We start from the raw sequence: 15,683 nt of genomic DNA on the forward strand, positions 1-15,683 counted from the left end.
CATAATTGAATCATTGTATTGAATGGATTTTTATTCAGATATAACACTTGTATTGATAAGGTACAGAAAGTACTTCTCTTAAACAAATTCTTCATGGCGCAATTCACATACGTTGTAACGTTTCGCCCTACCGCCTGCCTACTTAACTCCTACCTATTGGATTTACTAAGAAGATATTTGAAACTACAACAAAACTTACTTGAGTGAAATAAAAGTGAAACAAATACTGCTTTAACTTGGCCATGAAACATCCAGGAAACCCCTACATTGTGATGTAACCCAATAAACGAAAGATAGTGAATTAAATAAAACTTTGACCTAGAACTGATTACATACTTCCTACCTGCCTATAATTATTGACCTATATACTACAACTTTAATGTATAACTTTTATTTGTACGATAAATACATATTTACAGGTAAGTACATAAAGATAATAATATAGATAATAATGTTTTTTGGTGTTGGTTAATAAGGGAAGCCCCTCCATACGCTTTGTAGGCCTTGATCACTACACCCGATTGAATCAATATATAAGACTCTAAAATAGATAAATAATAGCAAATATTCAATCGGAGCCCTCGTGGAACACAACCATTGACTTGGACATTCCTCCGCCAACTTATTAATCACTTCCCTTGCTCCTAACTTATATATTTACATGGTTTGTCTTTTTTATTCATGTAAATAAATCAACATGAATACATGTTATCAAAGCTAAAGGGGACAATTTTATTTATAATCATAAATTAACTGAAACGAGAGTAGTTCAATAATTTACAGTATAGCTAGTAACTTTATTAAATCATGAATTTCATAATAGATAAGTATTTGAAAATATAATAATATGACTCTAATTTTGTAGCCAAGTGGGAAGTGATTCATTATTTTAAAAGATTAAATATATAACATGAAATAGTGAATATTCTTTGATCTTATTGGAATATAGGATAATTATTATGAAATAGTGAATATTATATAATCTTATTCAAATATATTATAAATAGTTGTAATAAATATATCCTAGCTAACTTTATTCTTACTATATCTTTGCTATCCTTTTTTTTACATTAGAATTCATTGCTTTAACAAGGAAACAAATACTTCTGTTGGTTAGAATTTACATAACTTTCTGAAAATATGGAAATTGGACAGGAATCTGATCTACCTTCAAGCTATTTGTATTTATTGAGCAATATAGGACCAGAAATGATTTGAAATAAGTATCTTGAACCCTTATTTGTGGTATATTGACACTTTTAGAATAAATTTATCCGTCAATCAATTCTTTCCCTGCGCTGTTACTTGTTTTTAAACTCAAAGTCAAATAATCTTCTCTGCCATATAGATACTACAATAAATCATCTTTGAAAAGTTTATTTAAGTATGTATCTACTTTATTCTTTGAATAATTACTATATCATAGATTCTATAGAAGTATTTATTTACCTAATGAAAAATCAATAATTTGAACAAAGAACCATAGAACAAATTTGAAGGTAGGTGTATATTTTTTATTTGATAAGAATTTATTATTTTTGAAGTGAGATCTATTGTCAGGTTTTAGTTATTTGATAATCATCATCATCATCATCACCAGCCCGCTTCTGCCTATTTGTATCTATCCAGAAGTCCCTATTCTAAACTAAAATAAGTTGAACCAAAGCTAAAATAAGGGAATGTGTAGTGTGTAGGTTTTTCTCTAGTTAGCTAAATACTGAATGAGCGAGGTAGAAGACCTTTAGTGTACCTATCTAATCCCTATACCAGTGTGATGGAAATTGCAGCCGTGGGTTAGCGTCCATCAAGAAATAAAGTGTATAACTTATCAATCATATACGAGGGACAAAAAGTAAATAGAAAGGTCACTTAGCTTCGCACACGGTGTTCCGCCTCGGCTCCACGCGCATGGTCCTCACGGCACCGATCACCCCCTCATTCTGACCGCCTGCTCACCACGGCTGCTCACACAAAAGTGAAAAGTGCCCACGCGCTGCTCGCTTACGTGGATATCATCCTCTACCCTCAACTCGCCGATATTCATATTCAGGCTCGTCTACACTCAGAATAATTATCTTGATTATTCTGTGAATCGAAATCGATACAAAGAAGCTTGGCACGAAGTTAGCCGACACCCTGAATGATTTCATAGACTACTTTTCAAAATCCCACGGGAAAACCTTTCCAAAGCGCAACAAATCCCACGGAACATCCAGTCGTAGTTTAAATTCATTATTTGCGAAATCGTTAATGTTTCGGCATTGATGGAACATTACATTCAACCCCTTATATTTTTGTAGTATCACAAGTATATTATAATTGAGATATGGAAAAAATATACACAATAATATACACCACCCTTTATTTTCGCAAATATCAAATTCATAGAATTTAAACGATGAAAAATTTGTAAAAGGAAATTCCGATCATCACCTCAATATGTCTGTGTGTGTGAGTGTAAAATGACTCAGATGATTAGCCAACAAGATCCCCAGAAATTATCAAAAATCAACGACCATCCCTATTATTATTTATTATTTACATAACTATTGATCGAATACTTAGTAGATTATTCATGCTCCAATAAACCGGGAACAAGGGGATACCCTGTCGATCAGAAGGATCCAATACTAAATGAGAAACCACAGAACCCTAAATTTATTTTTAAGAATTTTATGGCATCTTTAGCACGCCCTCTTAGAGCACGAACTCTCCCACGCCCTATGTTTTCGACGATGCATCATCAATAGAAATTAATAAAGTTCAAGTCTCATTCTAACAATCCCCAGGAACAATGTCCACCAATCTCCGAGCTTGATGTAGAGTGTAGAAATATCAAGTATCATTTTACCAAAACTAGAAAGAGAATTATTATTGTGAACCATTATTGCATTCATGTTTACAACTGATTCACAACTTTTCAATCCCCCTCCAATCCAGCAAAATGACAAAATTTTGTGTTGAAAATATATATATATTTTTTTAAGTAAGTAAGTACATGTTGAGTATAGAATATTATGAAGATACTGTACATACAACAGTATAATTTGACTATGCTGTCCTATCCTAACACCAAAATCTTCATAAATATTCTCTTTTGTATAGTGTTGTGTCATTAAGGTGAAATCGGAATCTTTCCTTCAGTGCAGGAGAACAGCCATGATATTTTACTAAAGCCACTTTCACTTAACTATATGTTTGTAACTGCGTATTATTTTTCCAATACTTAGATTCCTAGATATTCAATTCACCACAACTCTCATCCTCTTTCTCTGATTCACGCCACTCTAATAAACATCAAGGCCTTCTTCCTCCCCACTGATTAAATCAATAAAATATAATGTATCTAATTATTAATTTTATTTTCAATCATTTACCTACCTAAATTTAAAAGAAAATACATCTAGTTTATTTACACTTCGATCAGAATGTGTTTTTAGTGTAAAGTGTATTTGTTTTCCGTCATGATCAACTTTTGTTATGTAGGTATTTTTCTAAAGCAAATTGTTTCAAAGTAATTGTCTTTTTTTTTGTGTAAAGTGTAGTGTGTCGTGTGGAGTCTGTAAAAGGTACTTTGTAAAGACATCTATAGCCTGTATAGACGTCGATGTGTTAATGCGTGCATAGCTAACTTCAATAATAAATCGACTAAAGCGTTTGTACCACGTTTGTGCCCGAGTAGAACCGCCTTTCTTCGCCAATTTACTACAAAAGCAAGACTAAGAGTGTATGGTGTGTAAATTACTTGAACCAATTTGCACACTACTAACTGACGGTCCGATATTATACCCATATTACAGGCTCTGCCTAATTTAGGGTCGGATGGCCGTGTGTGAGATGTCCCCACATATTATTAAGTTAGTAGTTTAAAAAAAAAGTTAACTATTTATTTATAAAAATATTTTTTTTCTTTTAAGATTTTACTCAGTATTATTATTTTTAAATTTTTATTAAAATACTTATTACATAAGTAGCAATAATTCTTGTATCTACATTAGTTGATCATTTGGAAAATATTTGTGAAATAAAGGTAACTTTTGGAATAAATTTATTTTTTAGCTAAATAAGTACCTATATAATAGGTAACTACTCAATCAAGTTTTACAGAAATAATATACCAAAGTTTCCCTTATAAATGTGTGTGTGTGTGTCTGAACGAAGTATCAATAAACCCTTCATTTCCCAGTTGTATTTGTCATGATTATAAATCGCACTCAATATTAAATAAGTAAAACTTCATTCTTCATCATCCTTTAATCAACTATGTAAGACCTGGCCAGGTACCTTTAACATTATTACCATTCAGACTTTAAAATGACCTTTAAAGTAAGTACTTTTCTTCCTTCCACATTCTTTGCTCTTTCAATTTTTCGAAACATTATAATCACGACATAATCCCCGGGAAATGGCTTTGTAAATACCCTACTTTTTGTTATCTCTATAAAAGAAAATTATATCAGATCAATTTTATCAAAATTGAAAGTTCCTACTTTCGCATGTAACAGACAAAATAATCCACCCCAATATTCCATCGATACCAAAACATCAAAATACCGCCATCTAGTTTTTTTTCTACAACCTATTACACTAATACACTATTTAGTTTATCAAATATGTCTAACTACTACTTCTACTTCAACCATTTTCTACCCTCAGTAACTACCTAAGTCGAAAATAATGTTACTAGGTAACTAAAAATATTTCTGAGATATTACAACTCTCCTTCACAACCCCTATTTGAAAAACACGGTCTCCATTATCCTTATTCTAGGCTGTTTGTGTAAATGTGCCTTACCTGTCTAACTGTCAAATTTATTAAAACTAAACTGTCAATGTCAATGTCAAGTTGTCAACCTGACATAACCTTAACATTTTTTTTTTTTTTCCGGCACTAAACATAAACAAAACAAAAGCATGCGTCGTTGTGTTCAACAACATCGATCGCACGAAGAAATCTAAAGTTTACCCTATTAAACTTACGAAACTCTAAAATAATGAGTGAATCTTACAGGTAAGTGTCATTATTCTTTCAAATACCCTGTATGCATGCTACTAAACTAAGTCCTCATGCCCAAATTATCGTGATTCAAAATAAACAACCTCTGAATTGTTAGTTATTTATACATACAATAGCTCTGTTTTACGGATCTTGTGTTTATAATAGACCTATTGTTATAAAAATCTAACTCAATTAAATATCTCCCATACAGTTTTTAATTGATACTGACAAGACTAACCAACATATTTTAACTTACTGTCAACCCCTCACCTTTTAAATAAGTACCTATCCTAATCATTTGGTCTCCAACTCCTATATTTACATAATTTTATTTGAATTATACCTATATCATTATTTGTTTTATTTCAGGACCAAACATAACAATGCAAACCCAACTACACTCTTTGTTGAACTAAAACCCATGATAAACCACTGATCAAACCATCCACTGTGACAAAACATTCACAATCCCTCACTACTTATATACCAAAGTTACTATTCTACAATAAGTAAGTACCTATTTCTTTTCTACATATGTTGTAATCCAATTTTAATTATACTACTGTTAGCGTTTAAATTTACCAATGCTATTCTTTACTAATATCAAGCTACTTATTTCATCATAGGTCCGGCCGGATTACTAGATGTAGCTAGGAGTTGTTCTTTAGTTCATTTAGTTTCTATATTGTCTGTGATTCGCATTGACTGGCCGGTCACTGGATTCATGCGGATTCATTCAATTCAAGATGGCAGAAAAAACAAGAATAACTTTTAAAAGACTTCTGTTTGTTATTAGATTCTTTTTTGAATAGTTTGTGTTCCTTATAAAAGTATTTTACTTCAAACTTCCTGAGTGTCTTATTTTCAGCATCTTCTATAGTACCAAGCTAACATTTCAGAATTGAGATGAGTAAGTCTACGCCCACCGGTAAGTGAATTTATTTCTGTGCTTAGTTATGAAAATTGTTATGGATATAACAATATGCAGTTTCTATGATTACTGAAAAGAAATTTACGTATTATTAACCACTATCTTAAGAAATTAATATCACGTAAAGTCCAAATAAGGTTATAAAAGGTAAAAACGCGATCATCACGCTATATTTGGCGAAAATTTTATCATTGTGATTAATTTCATTATCGAAAAGTGCAAAACACAGCTTTATAAGGTAGATTTGTATTAAAACTGTTGTCTTGCAAACAGCAACAGTGAATGCAAAGTACTTTACTTTACTTTATTTGAAATATCGCGTGCGTATTAGGCCTAAATGCAAAATGGAGAATTCGCAATTCCTCCCATTATTGTGAATTAGCAGTAGCAACTGTAGCAAGTCAATAATTAATAATCATAAAGTTTATTTCTCTTTGATTTAATTGATCAAGTAATAACTGAATTTTTAGCATGAACTGACGATGTAATATCCTACAGAAAAAATCTTAATACCGCGATGTAATATCCACCATGGAATGCCAACCCTACTTTAGAGTATTGTACTCTATATCATTTAAGCGTGATCTATAATCTATAACACTAATAGAGTACGCTAAAATAGCCTTTTTTTTACACATTTTTACTAGTCATATAATATTACGCAAAAACACATAATCAAAACCAAAAAAGTCGACTATTTACTTTGGACGATCTTGAACGCAGCCACTAATGTCAAACGTCAAATGTCACATGTGACAAGTTATTTTGAGAAGTTTCTGAGGTTTGTTTTGTTTGTGACTTTGGTTTTGTTTGTTTGGAATACTTTTATCCATTCGTTATAACGTGATTGATGAACATTGATAACGCCGATCAAGCATCCTGTACTGATAATAATAACGCAAGTACCCCATCTAAAAATCGAAAAGTTTTGACGAAGAAAAAAAAGGACACAGAAGTACACACAACTTTGGGAAAATGAGTTTTCATGGCTAAGAAAAGACTCAGAAAGTGATACAAATGCAAAATCCATAATCTGTGGCGAAGTTTTCTCTCTATTCCATCAGCTGGAGTTGTACACGTACGTAAGAGTGTTTGATTTTTCTTCTGTATGCTATCTGTTGAGGAAAATGTTTTGTGTGTGTGTATGCTTTAGTGAAGGTGCATGCATCATCTATTTAAAATCTTTTCAGATATATCATTTCATTATACCCGCATGCTTACATTATTTTCTGTCATTTTGTTTTCTTATTTTCGAATCAATTATAAAAAAAAATACAACATATGAATTAAAACTATACATTGAATGCCTCACCATTGAGACAATAGATAAACAATACTCCAATATACCTATTAGTTATCATACCACCCAGGCGGTTCAACCTGGCTCACAAACTGTAAAATTTTGTTGAACTTCTTTCTTTAGGAAAAACTTTTAACAGGAAAGATAAAGATGTCCTAATAATATAAGTTATCTATATGAAAGTCAAATACAGAGATTAGTCGAGAACATTAAATTACCATTTAGTACCTATTTAATCATGACCTGTAACAGCTGTATTGCATTTTAACGTTACATTCATTTATTATTGTAAAGGTTTAGCATTACATTACTAACTTTCTTGCTTCCGAATATTATTGTGGATAGTAAGTACCTACCTGTATTTTAAACAAGTCAGGATATAAACAATGTCCAAAAGGATCAAATAGCACAGTCTATTCTGTGTAATTCATAGATATTCACATCGCAACAGGCAGGTCAAATCAGAAGTATTAATTAATACTATTAGTAATATCTGCAAAATCCAAGACGTATAATGTATTTTTTCTTGCTTGGCGCGGATCTTGAGCGGCCTTGGAGTGTCTTTTTATTTGAATTAATTTCAAAACAAATTTATGAAATGAAACATAAATACACATGAAATGCATAGAATGATTGATTTCGTAATTAAACCATTTATTCAATTCTTTATTTGTGAACATAGGTAATGTATGAATAACAGGTGTTCAGCAGAATATTGAGATCTGAGAGTACAAATCATGCACACATGCTATTTCCATAATTTAAACATTAGGTACAATAAATAATGACTTAACGAATTGTGTTAATACAAGTACAATAATGCCTCAATTAATAAATATCAATGTTGAATAACATTATTAATTTTATAATGTCATAGTGTATCATCAGGATCAAATATTTATGTATAATAATGAGCATTTTCCTACTAGTAACTCATATAATTCCTTTTGAAACAAATCATAACTTAAACTGTGGACCTCCACAGTACCTAATTGGGAATTTCATTAAAACAAATTTTGGTCTCATACACAATATGTTATTTCTTCATCAATGCTGTTTTTACGACGGAAAACTTACGTTATTAATATATTGTGAACTACCTTATTAATCTGTTAAGAGTCTGGGAGACTTTGACAAACAAACATTTGTTTTACAAAAACCGCAACTTCATATATGTATAAAGATGGAAAAGTAAGTATTTTGGCTGTAGTTAATTTGTTTAATTGTATTTTTATTAAAAAGGACACACAAAGATTGTTTACCTTTTGTGCTGAGTGAGAGTGAATGTACATGCAATCACCCATTTTATGACATATTATTATCCGTATTAGTTTCAATATGGGTCTTTTCCAACACCTTTAAGAAGGCTGGACGTCTCAGACAACTTTTAAATCTGATAACATTATTTCCGTAGTTTAAAAACATTAAGTATAAATACATGTTATTATTCTGTTAGTAAATACCACTAGGTCCCTAAGTTTTGAATACTTTATTCATGATCTGCTAAATAAATATAAATTACCATAGGTATATTACAACTTTAATGTTTATGAAGTGTTATATTTTGTATTTTTAAGTACCTACTGCTTTGTTGAGTTTTAAGGAAAAGTCGTTATATCGTATAGGAGACTATGATAATGGAAATTATATGTATTTACTTAGAATTAAAACTAATGTAACACCAACATAGTTGCAATGATAATAATTTATATTATGATTATAAGCAATTTTAGAAAACAATATTTGTATTCCTAGACTTAGCAAAAGCCTTCATCTTTATTAGATAAACTTAAACGGGATTATATCCCATGCATTATCATGATACTATCTTACAAATGTCTAACAACAAACAAATTGCGGAACCTGGAATATTCTCTCTCTTCTTTATTGGTTTTCCATGACTTGTTAATACTAAATATAAATAAAACTAACTATTGACCAGTTTCCATACATAACAATGCTCAGCCTCACATTGATTTCAATCTAAAAATGCTTACATTTTGTGAACTTTAAAACTCAAACTACAGTGTGAAAATATCAATTATGCTCTGTCCATTATATTATTGGTTTTTGGACAGTTGAAATCCCATACATTTTTGACGACTAAAAGGAAAACCAACTTTACTTACCAGACATAAGGAAGCGTCATAAAAAAAAAACAAAAACATAGTGGAAGCTATATAAGTCTCTCGAGTTGATAATCACCTTGGTGTGAATCACATAACGTCAACAACACAGATATAATTAAAAACTATACCATAGGTACTATTTGTTTATTTATTTATTAATTTATTTAAATAAGGAACACGACTACTGACCACATATACAGTCTAACTATAGTCATGGAAGTAAAGAGTGCGAATTTGTGGAGACTTTATGTCATTGCCTGTTGAATACTTACAGTTACAGTTAATTATATTAGGAAATAAAATAGCAATTGACTATATCGTTTAACGGATTGGTGCTTAGATGAAGGTAATAGATCAATTTAATACGGTATTTTACAATTAGTTCGGATCAATTTCAGTTCTGGACTTTATAAATAGACTGTAAAGCTTTTGCACAGTCAGTCATCACATCAGTTACTTTAAATATCCCTGTAGGAACTGCCAAGAACCCATCTCATACTATTTGGGCATAGAGCAGTAATTAAAACAAAATATTTCAAATCTATTTTATTTCCTACATTTCAAATATATATTTTATTTGTGACGCCGCTGGCTTGCTGACGTAGAGGTTCAGAATTAATTATACATGATCTTACTTTGCTGGCTTTATTTACAAAAGGAGAAGTCAAACAAAGTGACATTATCCTATATATAATCAAATATTCTATATTCAAAACTCGTAATAAGCCCACGTCCTCATAATATGGCGAGGTTGACATAGTACCTACATACAAATTTCATTCCATTGGGCCTATCATATATAAAGATAAAAATTCGATAAAACAAAATTAAAAAATAAACACCCTTTACATAAAAACGATTTGATTGAACGACATAGAAATGATTTGATGAAACCTACTTTCAAATACAATTAACCTAACAGTCCTCCACTATTCATAACAAGGTGAATGAAATACTCTAGATCAATCTGAAGGCAATGACGGAAACAAAAAAAAAAACGAAGTACTTATAAAGAAATGTTTTTAAGAGTCTTTATTGTACTTATCTACAAATAAAAATAGTAGGTCAAATTAATGCACTGTACTTTCTTTGAATATGCTGACATCGATGAAATTTATAATGAGATAGGATATTTAATCAATATTTTGCACATATTAAAAAAAATTAAGTATACAGTAGCGATAGCGGTCACCAAACTAAGCTTGGTCTGTATCTTGAGGTACCATTGGTATCTAAGTATTTTCTAGTTTTAATTATGCCGACACTGAAAAGGCTGTTAATTAAAGGTAATATTAAAGATAAGCACCTACTTGTATTTACCTCTACATATTTTTATTTTATTTAATCCTTTATTGCACAAATATAAAAATAAGTGTACAAAGGGTGGACTTAATGCTACAAGCATTTTCTACCAGTCAACCCACAGGAGGTGTTTTTACCTACTTATATGTGTTTACCCACTTGCTGAATGCTTGATTGTAAATTCTTATCATGGCATGCTAATTATTACCATGCACCATGTAATATGCACAAATATTGTCATGTTATGTAATGATACTCTCAAATATTTATACTCTTGATTTTGCAACTCATATGCATACTAACTCTAATTATATTATATTCATTTGATAGAAAACTTAATACTTAAGATACAGTCAATTTAAAATAATTAATATAAAATTCCACGAAACTTTAACTAATTATAATATAATCATGTTACAATATAATAGGAATGCCATTACATCAACTAATTTATATATGAATAATTCATAATTAATTCGTGGCAACTGTAACACTTAACTTTTATCCGTGTCTCAAGCAATTAAAAACTTTTAATTGGCTATCATTATTTCAAAATTCTTATAATAAATTATTCGTTAATTTTCCTGTAAATAGATAAAGGTAATAAGAACTATTTATGATAAAAGTACATAATATAATATTATACCTTACTTAACTAGGTTCATTATTAAGCTGTGGATGTAACTTATTACTTGCGACTAATATGCAATTTATTTCTCACTTTTCTATTCTAATTCCTGTTCTTGTTTTAGGATAGGAATATTTACATATTGTATGATGAATATGATGATGATAAAGAAAACGATGATTTAAATATGAAGATATAATTGGAATAATCATAAAATGAGAATATGCATATAAAAATCTACATAATGAGAATGGCTGAGGGTCAGCATTGATCTATTAAATCAAGATCGTTAAAACACTTTAATATAATTACAAAGAAAAGGCCGATTTAATATGGAGACACAAGAATATAAGACATAAAATGAAAGGATTGGAATACCTACATTATGAGAATATGGAAAGAAAATACTTACATTTTATACACATAATACAAGAATGTATTGGAAATATTGGAATATTAAGAGAATGGCTGTCTAAAGCTCTATTAAATCAAGATGGTTAACACACTTTAATAAAATTACAAAGAAAATGTTGATTTAATATGAAGACACAAGAATATTAGAATTAAAATATAATAATTTGAATACATTATGAGAACATGGAAAGAAACTTACATTTTATATACATATATTATGAGAATGGCTGTCTGAACAGTATTGTCCTAATAAATCAAAATGTTTAACACACTGTTGTTATTATAATAAATGATGATTTAAATATAAAAATACAAGAATATTATATATAAAATAGAAGAATTGGAATATATTTTGATACTAAGATACCTGCATTATAAATATATTATGAGAATGGATGACCGAACAGTATTGTTCCGATAAATGAAGTTGAATGGTATGCTGAAGTGCAAGCGGTGCTCACACAAGGTTGTGATTGGTATGCCGAAGCACAAGCGGTACTCACTGAATGATAATACACACACTTTAATATTGTTATAATAAAAGGTGAATGGTATGCCGAAGTGCAAGCGGTGCTCACACAGGGTTGTGAATGGTATGCCGAAGCACAAGCGGTGCTCACCTAATGATAATTAGTATATAGTGGCTGGTATGCCGAAGTGCAAGCGGTGCTCACACTGGGTTGTGAATGGTATGCCGAAGCACAAGCGGTACCCACTATACTATTTATCTGATAAAGAGTAAGTATGTTGTCCGAGTATATGTGGCTGGTATGCCGATGTGCAAGCGGTACTCACACTGGGTTGTGACTGGTATGCCGAAGCACAAGCGGTACCCACAATACTAGTGACATTTTATATGTAAACTAAGCCTATATTTCTTATAATACTCTTATTAAGTATAATAATACTTTCTTTCACTTTAATGTTACTCAAAATAAATAAAGATTATGTTTAAATTTTAAAAATTATATCAGAAACAAAATCATATCAATATTCAAATAATCACTATTTAATTTACCTACTCGTACGAATTAATTTGATTTATTCTGCTACGAGGCCATTGTCCAGCAGTAGAAGACTAATAAGGAGGCGATTGTCCAGCAGTAGAACAACAATAAGGAGGCCATTGTCCAGCAGTAGAACACTAATAAGAAGGCCATTGTCCAGCAGTAGAACAACAATAAGGAGGCCATTGTCCAGCAGTAGAACACTAATAAGGAGGCCACTGTCCAGCAGTAGAACAATAAACAAAAAAAAAAAAAAAACAACTAATTAATATATAATTTGTGTACCTATTTCAGATTCTGAGGAACAATGAACATACAGTGTAGCCGACCAAAAATTCACCTAGCAACGTTGCAGCGTAGCAGACCAGCGTCAGACCAGCATTAAGTACATCAATAAGAACAGCCGGAATATGGTTTACTAATTACTTATAGTCTCTTTGAGTTTTGTTTTAATTATGATTGCTAAGTGCATTTAATATCACCGCATAGATATAATAACTTTATTAATTTTGCTAATTCATTCAGTTTGTTAACATAAATTTAGAACTTGTTAGTTAGCGTTCGAATGGCCGACAGGGAATGGGGACATTCCCAATAACAGGACGGCCGACTGTTAGCGTTTAAATTTACCAATGCTATTCTTTACTAATATCAAGCTACTTATTTCATCATAGGTCCGGCCGGATTACTAGATGTAGCTAGGAGTTGTTCTTTAGTTCATTTAGTTTCTATATTGTCTGTGATTCGCATTGACTGGCCGGTCACTGGATTCATGCGGATTCATTCAATTCAAGATGGCAGAAAAAACAAGAATAACTTTTAAAAGACTTCTGTTTGTTATTAGATTCTTTTTTGAATAGTTTGTGTTCCTTATAAAAGTATTTTACTTCAAACTTCCTGAGTGTCTTATTTTCAGCATCTTCTATAGTACCAAGCTAACACTACCCTGTACTTAGATTTTGTTAGATTGCTATGAAAATCATACCCCTGTAGATCCAATATTGATTACCATTCATAAAGCCATTCCCTAAATGTATTATCCTATTAGTCTACTTAAGTTATATTGAACTAAATAGTCATTTCCTGAATTTTTATAATTATGTAAATCATCACAATACTTAGCTTTTCTAATTAAATTCTATTCTTCTTTTCAGGAATCAGGATATGACATACTTTGTGAATGCTGATGATGATGATGTTCTATATTTGACAACCAAACTCTGAGACTATATACTATGAAGTAAACATCCTGACTCAGGTGAAGAAGTGTATTGCAACCGCGCTCAAAATAGGAACAACTAAACTACCCGCATAATTCTTAACTTACAAAGAATATATTGACACTAAATGAGGTCCTAGCCTACTTTATATGGTCTAACACTTTATCAACAACAGTTTACTTGATCTACATTAATTGTTTTCTAAATTTATTGTTATGTCTGACCGCTACCCTTTCATCACAAAATATTTTTTTATTATTTTTTCTTTCAAATGAGATTATTGTTAAATTTTCTTTTCTTTATTGACTGTAACTCATACTTGTATTTGTTTAAGGAAATGTCCGATAACATCTGCTACTGATTGGCTCTCTGGAATTTGATAATTAGACATTTGGGCTTTTCCGGTTACTCTAAATTAGGATGATAGCATAGATAGTGTTACAGTTCTATCCCAACTCCTATGATCAATGTTGTATAATATATTATCTACTCTTTCAAACATTCGAGTATAGTAATTTTAGAGCCTAGTTTTTAAGCACATAGTCGATGACAAGCAAAGATCCGATCCAGAAGCACAATCAACCACATCAACAAACCAAAAAACCCGCACAACAAAACTCATACAATCAATACCAAACCGAACCAACCCAGCCAAAAGGATAATTAATAATTATAGACTAGTTGCTATAAGTACCGATTCCCCCGCAACCAGGCCAGTCCAGCCCGGAACCAACTATACAAGCTCCGCCACGCAAACTCCTCGATCCACCGATGCAGCCGACCGCACCTCCAGACCAAAATCCCCACCCCTCATCTACCTGGGCCAGAATTTCTTTATCTATTCTAATCATTTCAGGTTGTTCATAAGGACTAAAATGCGCCGCGTTTTCGTTACATTTGTTTTTTTTTTTTTAATATAATTTTTGATTTTAATAAATGTTTTACTGCTTTTACCTAAAATAAAACCATATCATTATTTTACCTACAACCCCTATTCACTTAAAATTCCCTAATCAGCTACATAATCAGAGAGACCGTTCATAGTGATTCAGAGCAACACTAATATGACGTAGGTACCTATAGATAAATCAGTCTTCATACAACTATGTTTTATGTCATTCTCTTTAAAGGTAAGTAACCTACCTACCTATTAAAATTTATAGATAATGTCCTGAATAAGAATCCATTATATTAAGTATACAACTCCTGATGATGATGATTATTATTATATTCTCTAACTCCACTACAAGCATTGTGTTATACAACCCCTAATCTATTGTAATTCTTTAACGAGCTACATAACATTACTACAACCCCTACTTATTAAGTAAACTTTAATAAATGGATTATTTCCATTATTCATTTCCTCATCCTAACTTTATCAACTACCTAGTATCTACCTATCTATCTTCACAAATGCTTCCGTAATTACAAAACCTAGCCTCTTGCGCTTCCTATTAAATTTCTTTCACTCCACGGCAACAAATTGTGATTATATCAAGGATATAATCACTTTCCTACCACTAGTATGTAACAAAACATTACGAACAAAACACAAGAGACTTATTATAACGTTAACATCTTGCAGTGATTTTGTGCAGTCATGAGTGTGCATTACACTGCCAAATATTATACTAGTCTGTGACGCAATAAAAGTTACTCTGTAAAAAAAAATAACCTTTTGACTTTTTATTGTTTGTGGTGCAATGCTGCATAAAGTTTTTCCAACTAAAGTAAAAACAAACTTTTGAAA

The 15,683-nt window shown here is 31.1% G+C and overlaps 2 long non-coding RNA genes across 3 annotated transcripts; both read left to right on the top strand.

The window, feature by feature from the left end:
- Positions 1-4,894: 4,894 nt before the first annotated feature.
- LOC119691062 lies at positions 4,895-14,952 on the top strand. 2 transcript variants are annotated; one of them, XR_007268022.1, is made up of 3 exons: positions 4,895-5,011; positions 5,369-5,508; positions 13,872-14,952. It is a non-coding gene; the product is annotated as an uncharacterized LOC119691062 (long non-coding RNA). The 2 variants fall into 2 exon arrangements; XR_007268021.1 differs by having other exon boundaries at positions 4,898-5,508.
- LOC105380059 lies at positions 5,567-13,510 on the top strand. Its single transcript, XR_007268020.1, has 4 exons — positions 5,567-5,927; positions 6,578-7,008; positions 11,414-12,441; positions 13,005-13,510. It is a non-coding gene; the product is annotated as an uncharacterized LOC105380059 (long non-coding RNA).
- Positions 14,953-15,683: the final 731 nt, after the last annotated feature.

Source organism: Plutella xylostella, chromosome 29, assembly GCF_932276165.1.
Source record: "Plutella xylostella chromosome 29, ilPluXylo3.1, whole genome shotgun sequence".
NCBI classification, from domain to species: Eukaryota; Metazoa; Arthropoda; class Insecta; order Lepidoptera; family Plutellidae; genus Plutella; species Plutella xylostella.